Below are 13,568 nucleotides of genomic sequence, written 5' to 3' on the forward strand. Positions count from 1 at the left end.
AAAAAAATAAAGAAAAAATTACCACTGACATAGCTTCAACAAGGCAGTATCTGTTATGGTTTTAGGGTACAATTTTATGTAATTTCTTTGGCAACAAAGGCAGCTTAAAAGGTTTCCTTTGCTGCCTGCTGGTATCCAGCTCTTGCAGAGAGGGCTTTTTCCTGTCTCCCGTAGGTCCCTCCATCCATGTGCTGCAACAGCTTGTGGGACCCTGCAGCAAATTGGATTACTAAAATGACTGGGGTTTTGTTGGGAGGTGGTTTTTTTGTTTAGAAACAACAAAGGTTGCAGAGTGTTTGTTTTTGTTTGCCCAGAACATTTCAAGGATCTGGTTTAGGCTAACCCCACTAACCATGGCACAGCTGGGCAGGAAGAGGAACAGACAGCAGCGCTGGCATCTATCTGCTTGTGCCTGAAACTCTCTCCAGCTCTGCTGTTAAAGAAAATACAAAGGGGCTTCACAAACAGTGTGAACTTTTCTGATAAATAACGACCTGGTTTTGCATACCCAAGTTTCTGGAGTATTGGATAAACCCTGGCAGTAACTCGAACATGTTCATTTTGGACTTCAAAAGAAAATGGCAGTTTCATCTGCTGGGTCCCTGAGTTTGCCATGTTGTTTGAAGTACTGGATTAAAAGACAGGTTTGGAGACTTCACTTTTTTTTTTTTTTTAAATACATATAACTGCTGTTATATGTCATCTTGTCTCTTACAACTGTATAAAAACAACCTGTGGTGGGGAATGGTGTATTCAAAAACCCACTTGGCTTAACTTTTTACTTTCTCTTGCTTTCTGTGAAGGGTTAGCTGTCTCTTTTATTCTGTACCTACTCCTGTACTGACCCAGACACTCTTGACTTTCTTCCCTAACCTATTCTCATTAGCATGACCTCGATGAAGCTGCATAATCCTCTCCCTTGTTCTAGCAAACTGGAGATGAGTTAGAGACTAGAGGAGGAGCAAAAGGCCCTTACAGGCCCACCCTTCAACTGTCTCATTCCCAAGCATGGGGAGGACTTCTGATTCCCCTCTGATGCTCTTGCCCTCTGCCACTGAGCCCAGGCTTGTTAGGAGGCTTTAGATTTACTGTAGTGATTCCTGAAATAGTTTCATTGCTTCAGTAGTAAGGCTCTTCTTTTTATACTGAGTTATTGTTGAATTTTATTTCTGTTTCTTACTCGAGGTGGGTTTTTTTTCCTTTCCTCCTGCAGTCAGATGTACACTGCAAATGGCACAGACAGTGCCTCCTATTGTGGCTCGAGCTCAAGACTTCACATATGTAAAATGTGACTTGCAGCACTTTCTTTGAAGCCTAACCACAGCCAGGGAGCTGTAATTGCAGTCTTTGATTGCACCGACTTCACTTGTGGATTGGGCTTTGCTAGGGCATGCCTCGCTTGGCGAGACTTCAGCTACAGCCCCCCAGTGAAGCCTTAGATGTGGGAAGTCTTCAGTCTCCTTAGCACATGCCTGTGGTTTCTTGAAAAGAATCCTGATTTGACCTGTTTTATATCTGTAAGGCAACACCATAGTCATTCGTATTTTTTTTTAGGTATTATTTGGTTTATCAGTAGTAAAAAGCAATTTCCAGCGTGTAGCCTTAACGTGCAGCTGGGGAAAGGCTGGGTTCTAGATGTGTTCAGGATAGCTACTGCGTAATTCGCTGTACTGCAGTATTCGCTTAGAAATAATATTTGGGGCTTCACTGTGCCTGACCCCTTGCAAAATTACAGTAGTATCTGCAGCCTCTCTATTGGAGCAGGGGATAATTAGGTGCCAAGAGGGGCTATGGAAAGGAGGCAGGCACTGCGAAAGCTGCACTTGGATTGAGAAAGAAGCAATGGCCGCTGTTTGAAAAAGCTGAAGGCTAGCGCAAGGCCGTGGTCGTTATTTTAACCTCCTGACTTCAAAGACAGCTTGCTGGTAAGGGAAGGGGGGAGGAGGCAGGGAACCATCTCAACAGAAGAGCATTTCATTTCCTTCGGTGAAGTAGACATTCCTGGCTGCTAATGGGGAGTAGCTCTGAATCACAGTGCTTGTATCAGACTGCTGTGAACTACTGGCCTGGCGCCTCAAGGCCATTCCTCAACAGGAAGCTGAATGTTTTCATGTAAGACTGAGAGGAAAACCTTCCCAGGAAGAGCAACCTGGACCAAACCTTTGAAAATCCGGGATGAAAAGGCACAAAATAAATATAAAGCTGCAGGGTGCTCTCCCCAGTGTTCCTCTGCTGTTTGCTTGGCCTCTCTTTGGTGCTCCTTGGAAAGGTAGAGCCCTTCACAACTCTTTGATCCGCATGTGTTACGGAGCACTGTGCTACAAAAAAAAAAAAAAAAAAAAAAAAAAAAGGCAGGAAGCTCAGAAGGCTTTTTTTAGTTGGGACTTGGGCTGGTTTTATGAGGAAATAGGAACTGAATTAGTCACAATACAGACCACCTCTGTTGAAACCACTGTTCTACCAGTGGACTTTCAGCTGTGCTGTTTTAAGAGGCCACAGTGGCTTTAAATGTCTTTTTGTGGCTACCAGCAGCAGGTGGAAAATATTTGTTATGTATCAGGGATGGTGATATTTGGGGGAGGGGAGAGCATCCTTCAAATTACAGCTATATAGGACAGTTTGGTACCAATTTGGGCTTGTTCTTTCTACCTTACTTAGTTTGCAGTTAAACGTCTTCAGTATCCTCAACTTTCCTTTCCACTAAAACAATGTCATGTGGGTGGCCTCTGAGGAGTTGTCAACTTGCTTAGTAAGATTTTGGGGCCTCAGCTTGCGCTCATTAAAATCAAAGGGTCCAAAATCAGTTTTGGAGGCTTTCTACATTAGCCTGTCTAACTCCTTATTTGGGAGCTGTACTCAGCCAGTATGGGCAAAATGCTTCTCATTGTAATGTCTTACACAGAAGCTGCAGCAGATCGGAGGAGGGTGCCCAGTTATAAATGACCCTGGTTTAAATACTGCTGCTGTAGTATTTGCTGATTAATTCTGCTTGTGGCTTTTACAGGCTCAAGCAATCTATTATGATTAGTCTAACAGAAGTTTGACTTGTGGTTTAAACCATTTCTTCATAAACTTGGTCTGTCTTGCCTTACGTGATTCAAGGTGCTGGCAGTGTATCTTCTTTGTTTGACTAAGCATTTTGTGTTTTCTTCTGGTGCAAATTCACTCACCCTCTCCACCACACTGCATTCCTGTGCTCATTTTGGTCATTCTCAAAAGCTCTGCTCATTGAATCCTCTACTTGTTTGGCAGCTGAGTAGTACCTGGAGGCCTAGAGGTTAACATAAATTTTCTGAGATACCAATAATCCTGAGACCATTACTGGAGAGCATGTGTTAATCTATGGAAAAATGCCTGACTCATTAGACAGTCTTTGGGTGGAGTCCCTGTTATAACCCAGTTGTCTGGGTCAGAAGGGCAGGGTTGATGGTTGAGGTAGCAATTGCATAAATCAGCTGATGTAGATGAAGAACCATTGCTCTCTGGATGAGCAATACCTATATGGCATGCACTGGTGGCCTTTCCATATGCTAGAAGAACATATATCCCTCCAAGATCCTAGTGAACATTACTGCTAGGTGAGAGGCCCATGGCTCTCAGGCAACTGGAAGATGTTTGCTACCCACTTGAAGAGCAGAACGAATCCTCCCCGGTCATGTGGATGCATGGTAGGGTCAGTGTTCACACAAGCCTCACTCACCACATTCCTCTATCCAGCTGCTTACAGAAGAGAGCAGAGTGCAGGGAGTAGAGCTTGAGGCTCTGAAGCAGATATTTAATTGACCTCAACCACTGTAGTAACAATGCCTGTGGATGTCTGTGTGGGTCAAATGTTGTAGCTAAATGAAATCCACTACAAAAGGGAATTACTTCTGTAATATGTTCAATGTCTAAATGGCTTAAAACCCCACCTTTCTAGTTGATGTGGACATCTATTTACAATCCAAAGTACTCTCCATAAAATTTCTTGCAAGCTTCAAGTGAGTGCAAGTAGCAATACTCTGCACTTAACTTTGACATTGCAAACACACATTCCATTAATACAGTTGTGTTAGTGACCCATCAACATCTTATTTGGAGGATTCAGAAAAAAAAAAAGCGCTTCATATAGTCTTTATCACTCTCTCTCTCTCTCTCCTCCCTGTAGGTGGGAAAAGAAATGCTTTCTCAACTTGCAAAGCAAAGGCGGCGACACCAGGACCCCTTCTGGAGATGGAAGCTTGTTAAACCCTAGGTGTGTCCTTCATCCACACAGACCACCCCCAAGGAGTCTGTCTAGGATGTCATTCACCCTGATGTCACTGCTAGAGACACTGAATCATAAAGACAATCACTGCCAAAATCCTTCACTATCACGAGGTCCAGCCCTGATATAAATAGAACAAATGAGCTCCTGGGTCAGCAGAGCAGCTTTTGTCTTCACTCCACCTCTGCCTTGCACTCTTAAGCCCCCGTCTCATCTGTATCCATATCGAGTCAGCAAACAAAGTAGTGTGGCTGTCTCTGCCTGCTTCAGCCAACAGAGTAACGTAGACCACAGCTGCCCCATACAGCACATTGAGGAATGGAATTTGTCTGGACCAGGATGACACACTCAACCTTCTTTTTATTTAATGGTGCGACAGGATCAATTTTGGTTTTAGCTTTTTTAAGAAACTTGAATGCTTTTATATTTTAACTTTAGTTTGTAATTTCTTTGGTGTATATTTTACTAGGTATGAGCTTTTAAACAAGTGTCAGATTTTTTTTTTTTTTTTTTTTTTTTTCTGCCAGAGGAAAAACCTGTATGGAAAAAAGGTGGCTTTTTCGTTAAACTATTTGTAACAAATAGTGGCCTCGGTCTATACAAAACAGTGTCCTATAGAACTAAATAAATGTAAAAACAGTCAGCTGGTCAGTAGACACATCAGTCTTGCATCATCTACTCTGTAAACATAAGCAATACATCCAGCAAATCTGACTGCAGTGAGTTCTCCTTCTCACCCATTTCCCTTCTCCTTGTAAAAAGCCCAGCACTTGAATTATTACTTCAATTGTTCTGTATTTGTATCTGTTTTTGTTAGCCTGTTAGTGGGATTTTATGCCAGTTGTTGAAATGAGCATTGATGTACCCATTTTTTAAAATAGTAAGGCACAGCCTTTGCCAAAAATACTGTCAACTGATTTTTTTTTTTTTTTCATTCCAGTTTGAGTTAATGTGCTGAGCATTTGTTTTTTAATAAAAGCTTTGTAATAAAACTAAAGTCAATTGTCTGGCTTAAAAAAAAAAAAAAGAGAGAATGGCTTCTGTCAGAATCCCTCGAAGGTAGAAGCAAGCCCAGGAAGGCACAATCATAGACTGTGTGTCTGTTTGCTCACCTGAAGTAATTTTGGAAGATGACTTTCTTTTTCTTCCTAGAGAGCAGAAGTCTCTTGTTTTCATACCAGGAGTAAGGAATAGGCAGGCTCAGTGCTCCCTTATGCTTCTCAGTTAGATCTGGCCCAAGTGGAAGTACCAAGGTCTGTGATGCCTCCCTCTATCTTCAGTTTCCTTCTAAAAATCTTAGTGAACTCAGGTTTTAAGCTGATGATTAGGAATATGGATTCCCTTCTTTATGGATGCAGCCCATGGCCACACAAGGGGTAGGAGCCTACAGTTATATTTCTTATAGCTGTATAAATTATCCCACAGTCAGGGACTGGAGCTGGATGCAGAATCAGATGTGGAGAGCCTGGTTTCATGGTGTTGGATGCAGAGAGTTGGCATGACCTGCCTACTGCCAGCAGTGCCTGTGAGAAGTTCCTGCAATAGCAAACAGCTCCTCTGCACCACTTCAAAACTGAAAACACAAGCATTTGAGTCTTTCAAGCCCCAAACGCTACCAACAACTTCTCCAACACCTTTCCCCTTTTGTTCAGGGACTGCTATTCCACAGCTTTGAAAAAAGGACACAGCTGCCTGACTTCTAGTAAAGGACTTCAAAAGGAAGAAAAAACCCCACTGTAGCCATAGATAAACTATTCCAATAGTTTGAGCACCACCACAAAAGAAATATTATGAACTGTACGTTGAATCAGCATGCCTTTTATTCTAGCTCCTGAATCTTGTTTGGTGTGAGACTGGACTGAGTCAAGCTTGAGCTACAAGAAATGATATAGGTGAGTTACTGCCTAAGGGAAGCTTTGTGATTAGACTGTTTATAACTGACCCTTAAACTCTTCTGCATAAGAAATTTCATCATCAAAAATGTTATAAACCAGCTTCCTCTTAAACCAGCATGCACTGCACACAAACCCAATTGTAAGAACCTAACCAGCATATTAGTTCTTGCAATATTTACTTGTAGAAACTAGTGATTATGTTAATGTGGTGGGCTGACCCTGGCTGGACCCCAGGTGTCCTCCAAAGCTGCTCTATCACTCCCCATCCACAGGTGGACAAGGGAGAGAAAATACAATAAAAGGTTCATCAGTCCAGATAAGACAAGGAGAGATCACTCACCAAAACCAGACTCAACTTGGGGAAATTAATTTATTACCAATCAAATCAGAATAGCGTAATGACAAAAAAACCCTAAATCTTAAACCACCTTCCCCACCCCTCCTCCCACGCTTCACTTTACTACCAATTTCTCTATCTCCTCCACCCCAACAAAGCAGGAGGATGGGGAATAGGGGTTGCAGTCAGCCTATCACCTGTTGTCCCCTGCTGCTCCTCCCTCCTCAGGGGGAGGACTCCTCACACTCTTCCCCTGCTGCAGCATGAGATCCCTCTCACAAGAGACAGTCCTCCATGAACTTCTCCAGCATGAGTCTTTCCCACATGAGTCTTTCCTCACAGACTGCTCCAGCATGGGTCCCTCACAGGGTCACAAGTCCTGCCAGCAAACCTGCTCCGGCATCGGCTCCTCCTTCCATGGGTCCACAGGTCCTGCCAGGAGCCTGCTATAGCACAGGCTTCCCCTGCGGTCACAGCCTCCTTCGGGCATCCACCTGCTCTGGCGTGGGGTCCTTCATGGGCTGCAGGGGCACAGCCTGCCTCACCATGGTCTGCACCACGGTCTGCAAGGGAATCTCTGCTTGGGTGCCTGGAGCTCCTCCTCCTCTCTTCAGCCACAGTTTCCATTACACACGTTTTTTCCCCCCTTCTGAAATATGTTATCCCAGAAGCGCTACTACTGTCACTGATGGGCTTGGCCTTCTCCAGGGATGGGTCCGTCTTGGAGCCAGCTGGTATGGGCTTTGTTGGACACGGAGGGGGGGGAAGCTTCTAGCAGCTTCTCACCAAAGCCACCCCTGTAGTCCCCCTGCTACCAAAAACCTTGCTATGCAAACCCAATACAATTAAAAAAAGCAAAACAAGTGACCAGACAAGGAAGTACTCCCAAATGTCAGCAGAAAAGAAGACCTCTGAGAGAACAGCAACAGTATACTGGAGTTTTGCAAGACTCAGCTACGTTTCCATTCCATTCAATTATCCCAGCCTTTGCTGGAAACCTGTCTGGTTTTTGGTTTGGGGTTTGGTTTTGTTTTTAAAGGAAAAAAAACAAGCACTTTAGCACAGTAATTGTTCTAAATCAAGGATTATTGCAGTGAGTTTTGTAAATTACATGTTCCAAAGAAAACACTTCTTTTTAAAACTTTTTAAAACCCAAATACTTTATTTAGATTTTTTAATGGCTATTTTAAAAGCCACTTACCCATTTTGCAAAAAAACTGTTCCCAGTAGAGGTGTTAGCCTTATGTAGCACATTGTCCCAAATACACTATGTAGTGAGCAGTTGCCTGTCTTAAGGATGAAAGGTCTTTCAGCTCTAGTAGTGAAGGAGCAAAAGAATCCAGGAGCTAAAAATAACATCTCTGCTGTTAGCATAAAGTGAACAAGCACCATGTGTTGGGTTCATTCACAGATCAAAGACCTTTCACATATAGCGGCTATGGGAAAGGTTAACTAATATGCAAGGCTTAGGATGCTCCCTGAGAGTACCTGCAAGAGTAACAGCACCATCCTGGAATACCCTCTGCGATTTGTGTCACTGTCTGCTCCTGCCCCCCACTGCTAATTGGCATTTGTTCCTGTGGGACTGAAAAGAGCAAATTGACCTGGGCTCTCACTGTACCACACCAGCTTGTCAGTGGAGACGGATGAGCTAGTAAAAATGGCCTAGTGATTATTGTGGCAGTTAGACTAGGTTTAAATACTTGTGATACCAAACAAGTTATTCCAGATGACTCAAACACCACCTAAATTCCTGATGTGCAGTTCAGGCAGAAGCCAGCACCTAACCATGCCTCTCTTATGTGCCTGAGCAGATGATTACCCTGTATTTCCCACAGAAAACATCTTTAAGGGTTTAAATGCTCCTACCTAACGGCTGAGTTACTTATCCAGACACTTCTGTACCAGTACTCATAAACCCACTCTCTCCCTCTATACTTCATTCCATGCACGTGCCAAAACCAGTTCTGCACAGCCCACGGTGTAGGTAGTCCCATTCATAAACACAGGAGATATCCTAGTAGCTAGGAAACACAGGTCCTTCCCCTTCCCCTCACCAAAAAAACAGTAAAGGGCAAAGACACAGAACAGGGCATTTGAGTCAGAATTATTTACAGCTAATCAGGCCAATATCACAGGATAGTCGGGCTCCTCAGGCTTATGGATCATCTGGATCAGAGCCATTTCCCCTCTGTTACATAAAAGAACAATGCTCCAGGCTAACTTTGGCTTCTTACACAACAAGTGATGACAAATTCACTAGTTGTGCTTATAGGGACTCAACAGCTCTAAGAATTATCTTCTGTTGTAGTTTCCACTTTGGATTAGCTAACAGAAAAGGCAGTAAGTTAGTTGTACAAGTGATAGCTCAATAGTTAGGCCGATTTGTAGCAGATGTGGGACCTTAAGGACCCAATCCTTGCTCCATGCTGTAGGACAACAAAATCCAGAGCATCAGTCACCTGCAATCCTTTGAGACTGCAACAGAAGACAAGGCTTTGGAAGCAACCATTCCCTGTATCCTGATGGCCTCCTGCTCTGATCTACATGGCAGCTCATTAGGCTAAAGCAAGACAGGCAAAAAAATGAAGGACACTGCAGAGACTACGAAATGCCCACCAACTTCGCCAATAATTCAACTAGAGTTTGCTCCCTTGCATTCACAAGGTGGCTTAACATGCCAGGAAGCCTCTCCTCCAGCATAAAGGACCTCATACAAAGTAGAACATCATGGGGAAAAGACAGACTCCACAAACAGCCAGAAGCCTGTCAGCTATGAACACATTTCTCCTAAGTTGGGTCAGTGACAAAACTACTGGGCTAAGAAAGAAGTTAGCCAAAAGGAGAGCAGCTGTAACAGGAAAATGGCCTGCTGTAAACACAGACATTCTGAGGTGAAGCCAAAAACCTAGAAAGTGTGCCTGAACACATGAATTTTTTCACATGACAGGCCAGGAAAAGAACTTCTGGATTAATGTATGAAATTACCCTGAGTCTCCTCACAGATATTGATACCAGCTTTAGAAAGCAAGCAAGCAAACAAGCATCTGCAGTCCCAGAGAAAGGGACCTATCTGCCAGAAATATGGGAAATGAACCTCTTAACTACCAGCTCTCAGCCAGGTCAAAGGAAGGACTAAAATTCTGCTTCCCGGCCTCCCAGGTAAATACTTATACCTTCAGGCCATGGGCTTTAAAAGATGTCTTCTCTCTGGCTGGCACACTCCTCCTGCAACAACCATAACTTCACTGAGCTACAGAAGCAGCATCTGCTTGTCTGAGGTAACAGTCACTGCTTACCTGGTCTGGGATTACTAAGGTTTTCTTCCTGTGAATGATATTCTACAAAACATGTTTCAATAAACTTGCCAATCCTGCCACCCAGAAACCCAACACATACAAGTGACAGGTTTATCCCTCTCAGATATGGAAAACCAACATGAACCAGCAGAGCTATGAGAAAAATTTCCATCTGCCTCATGCAAAAAGAGCAACTCACCCAAGAACTGGTCTGTCCCGTTCACTGTGCTGAGAAAATGTAAGTACGACAAAATAAAATCCTTAAAATTAAATAAAAGCACAATAAGAAAAATAACATACTCCACAACTTAATGGTGGTAAAGACAATAATTTGGAGAGGCAACACTTTGAATGTGGACTAATTTCCTACAGCTAAGAAAACTGGCTAAAAAAATCCTGCAGGATATTGATTAGGCTAGGGTAGGATCATCTCTGTGTCTTCTTTTAAGACAGAGAGAACAAGAAACACAAACAAGGACTCAGATCTTGACAAAGCAAAGTGTTACATAAGGGTTAGTTTTTCTTGGCACCTGCCTGTGAAAGTGAAGTGCTGGTTAACAAAAGAGACATTACACACCAGAACATGGCAGTGGCTACACCCCTTGACAGAGAAGTTTCAAAGCTTGAGATGGACAAAATTCTTAAAATCTAGTTGCTGCCTTTGCTACCCTGAAATACACTTCCTTTTTATTCTTCTCCTGTAAAATCTGTTTTATTTTGTCATGACTAACATCATCAGCAACAATTTCTTCATCCACTCAATCCTAAATTAGATAGGCAGTAATCATATTTGCAAACAAAGCATGTGGCAGAACAGCCACTTCTTTTTTCCTGTAAAAACCTGCTCAAACTCTACTCAACTGTTTAGTACAATGTCCTGGAAGAATTCACAATCAAAACCCCTTCATTTAAGGTCCCTCAACAAATCTAACACTGAGTTGTTTTAGTCACTGTTTGAAAATTCAGATTTTATAAGGAAGATTTTGACATATGGTTTAAAAGTTTCCCTTTGTGTAGGACTGGTATAACTGCATGACTCAGAAATAAAGCCACTCACAGCACTCAGTTAACCACTGAGCAGTCAAGTTCTGCTTGTATTCTAAAGCAGTTAGTCCCCATTTTTTTCTTTTTTTTTTAATGTTACTTACTGAAACAGAATAGCAAGCAATTTCTCAATATCCAAGCAGTTTATTCCCTTCTTCCTCTGGTCCATTTGATTTCACTCTTGCTGTGTGCTGTGGGGTTTCTCCATCCTCCCACTTCTTTTTTGTGTTTGACTGACCCCTCTGCTCTTGCCCTCTCCTCATGGGCAGCTGAGGCTTCCCTGCTGATGGAACAGCACTGCTACATGCTCTTGCCCACTGCGAAGCAGGCTCCCCTTTCCAATGACCTGATGCTGGATTTCCTATGAACATAAAAAGATGGACTTAAATCTAGCACAAGTCTAACACCTATACTGTTTCTTCATTCAGTCCAGTTTGGAAATAAATACCATTTGAAGAAAGAATGTGTGAAAAGACTATTCTCAAGCCAATTTATGGAAGAATTTCCCTGTGTATCTGTTCCCCAAACACATTACATTTCAAGGATGGCACTTAGCTTGCAGATATGTTGTGAGGATCCCATACAATTATATATAACCAGTGTGAACTACAGATACAATAATTAAGGGATATCTTAAAGGACATGCACAGAACTACACTATGGGTATAGTTACTATAACTGCTACCATGAGTTTATATAAAAATGGAATACACTTTATCAGCCAACATTCAAAGAAATTTTCAGATCACTTTACTCCCAAGAGCTGTCTCACTAGCCTGATCCCTTGTCATTTTTGTTTGGGAGTTACCTCACTTCCAGAATCAATGGTAACAACTCAGGGAACAGTAAGAAAACAAAGTTGACGGGTGTGGATGTGTTTCACCTGAACTATTTTCTATTGTGCACTACTGTAGCATCACCCTTCCATAAGCCTGGAGATATTTACACTTAGGCCAAATATTGTAACTAAGCAGAAGTAACAGCTCACAGAAAAGCCAAAATGGAAAAGCGTTAACACCAGTCCCAACCACCCACCACTACTATGATTACTGAACACTGAAGACTAAGCAGCACTTTCTCACCTCTCCCTTTATGAAATTTCATCCTTTTTTTTCAGACATTACAGCCAGTACTTAGCTAAATTAGGTATTATAGACATGACAATTCCTAAACAGGACAGGAAAGCCTGCATAGTTCTTTAGAGCATACACTAGTTTGGGCTGAAAGGCATCCTTGCTAATTCACATCTTGAAATCAGTTCTATTCAAAAGTATCTAACATCCTTTAACACATGCTGGATTTCCAGCTGCCATGTCAAATACTGGATTTTGTTACTTCTCTCTCTATTCCTCAGCAGATCCAGCAAGTTCTCCAAAAGAACTTCCTTCCACGCAGAAGGCAGAGTAAGTGGCTCTCCCTGCCTGCTAGCAGCCAAAAATTTACACGGAATATTAGTTAAAAGCAAGGAAGCTTTGTGGGCAAGCAAGCCTTAGCAAACTGCTATACTTAAATCAGGATAACCTGCTGTACAGGCACTGCTTTTGTTTAGACTGATTTAATTACTTAGATTGACTTTTCAATTTTAATTCCCAATTTCAATATAAATCAGTTTTAAGTTGAGCTAGGTGCCTGCATGTTTGCACTACACTCATAACATGAATTAAAATGAAATTCTAAGCCAAATTGATACCAGCCACAGCTAAGCCCAGTCTTATCTGTCAATGAAACAGCTGACTCCCTAAAAACACAATCAAAGTGATTTTTAAAAATCAGAGTGTTCACTGAAAACTTTCTTCCTTGTAAGGAACTTCCAGTTTTCTACAGCTGCCACTGTAGAAAAGCTCTGCCCTTTGACAAATCGCAATGAGCCTGTGGGTGAAGATCATGCCTATTGTATGATCATTTAACATATTCATCATTTACCATTATTCTTCCCTTTCATCAGCATGCTACTTTAAATGTCACATGTCAATATGCAATGTTTTCAGCTGTAAGCCTGTACAAATAATCTTTAGCGTATAACTCTGCCCTTGAGGTAAACTATATGCTCAACTTTTATTCTAAGACAACAAAATGTCCTTACAAATTTAGATCCAAGTAACAATACTGGCTTCAGTTCATAGATTTGCCAGTTTAGCGTCAACTTAGGCAATAATAGCTTTCAGTCTTAGCCAAAAATAAAATGCCAAGTCTCTAAGAAAAAGAAAGACTTCTTCCTCAGTTCCAATTAATGCTTTTGTTTAAAGAAATAAAAAAGATGGTATCAGGAAAACCGCTTATGTGAAATTAACAGCATCTTCCCCCCATTCTCTCTCCTTTATAAAAGAAAAATTTACCACTTAAAAAACCTCATCTCTCTAGTATTGAATAAATTAATTTCTTCCAGTACCTTCTGTCTCCTACTCTAAAGGAAGCTATTTAAATGCTTATCATAGATCTCACTCTTCACAGACAGTGCCATTTTCCTAAAAGGACCCTCACTGAGTTTTAGAATCTACAGCCTCATCCAAGTCAGCTCTCTCTCAATGAAATATTTCCCTGTAGCCTATTTCACCCATGCTCCTTCCTCAAAAGGACTCACACAAGGTTTTTAGCCACTTAAAATATTATTTGGGTGCCTAACTTTCACTGCACACTCTCTGACACTAATGTCATGATAGCACCTGGAAATCAATCCGTAAGCAGTTGTGATAACTCTTTGGCTCAAAAGAAAGTGAAGTAATCAGGGGGCACCATTTTTTTCTGAC

The 13,568-nt window shown here is 42.0% G+C and overlaps 1 protein-coding gene across 1 annotated transcript in view; it reads left to right on the plus strand.

Moving 5' to 3' along the window:
* The window catches only part of LEF1 (lymphoid enhancer binding factor 1), a gene marked incomplete at its 5' end in the record, with an annotated part of 67,694 nt that extends 62,456 nt beyond the window's left edge, over window positions 1-5,238 (plus strand). The window contains one exon of the mRNA XM_026847926.1: window positions 4,148-5,238. The remainder of the gene's footprint in view (window positions 1-4,147) is intronic.
* Between the last annotated feature and the right edge of the window lie 8,330 nt (window positions 5,239-13,568).

The sequence above is a fragment of the Athene cunicularia genome (assembly GCF_003259725.1).
Source record: "Athene cunicularia isolate RWA chromosome 4 unlocalized genomic scaffold, athCun1 chr4_part2, whole genome shotgun sequence".
Classification (NCBI taxonomy): Eukaryota; Metazoa; Chordata; class Aves; order Strigiformes; family Strigidae; genus Athene; species Athene cunicularia.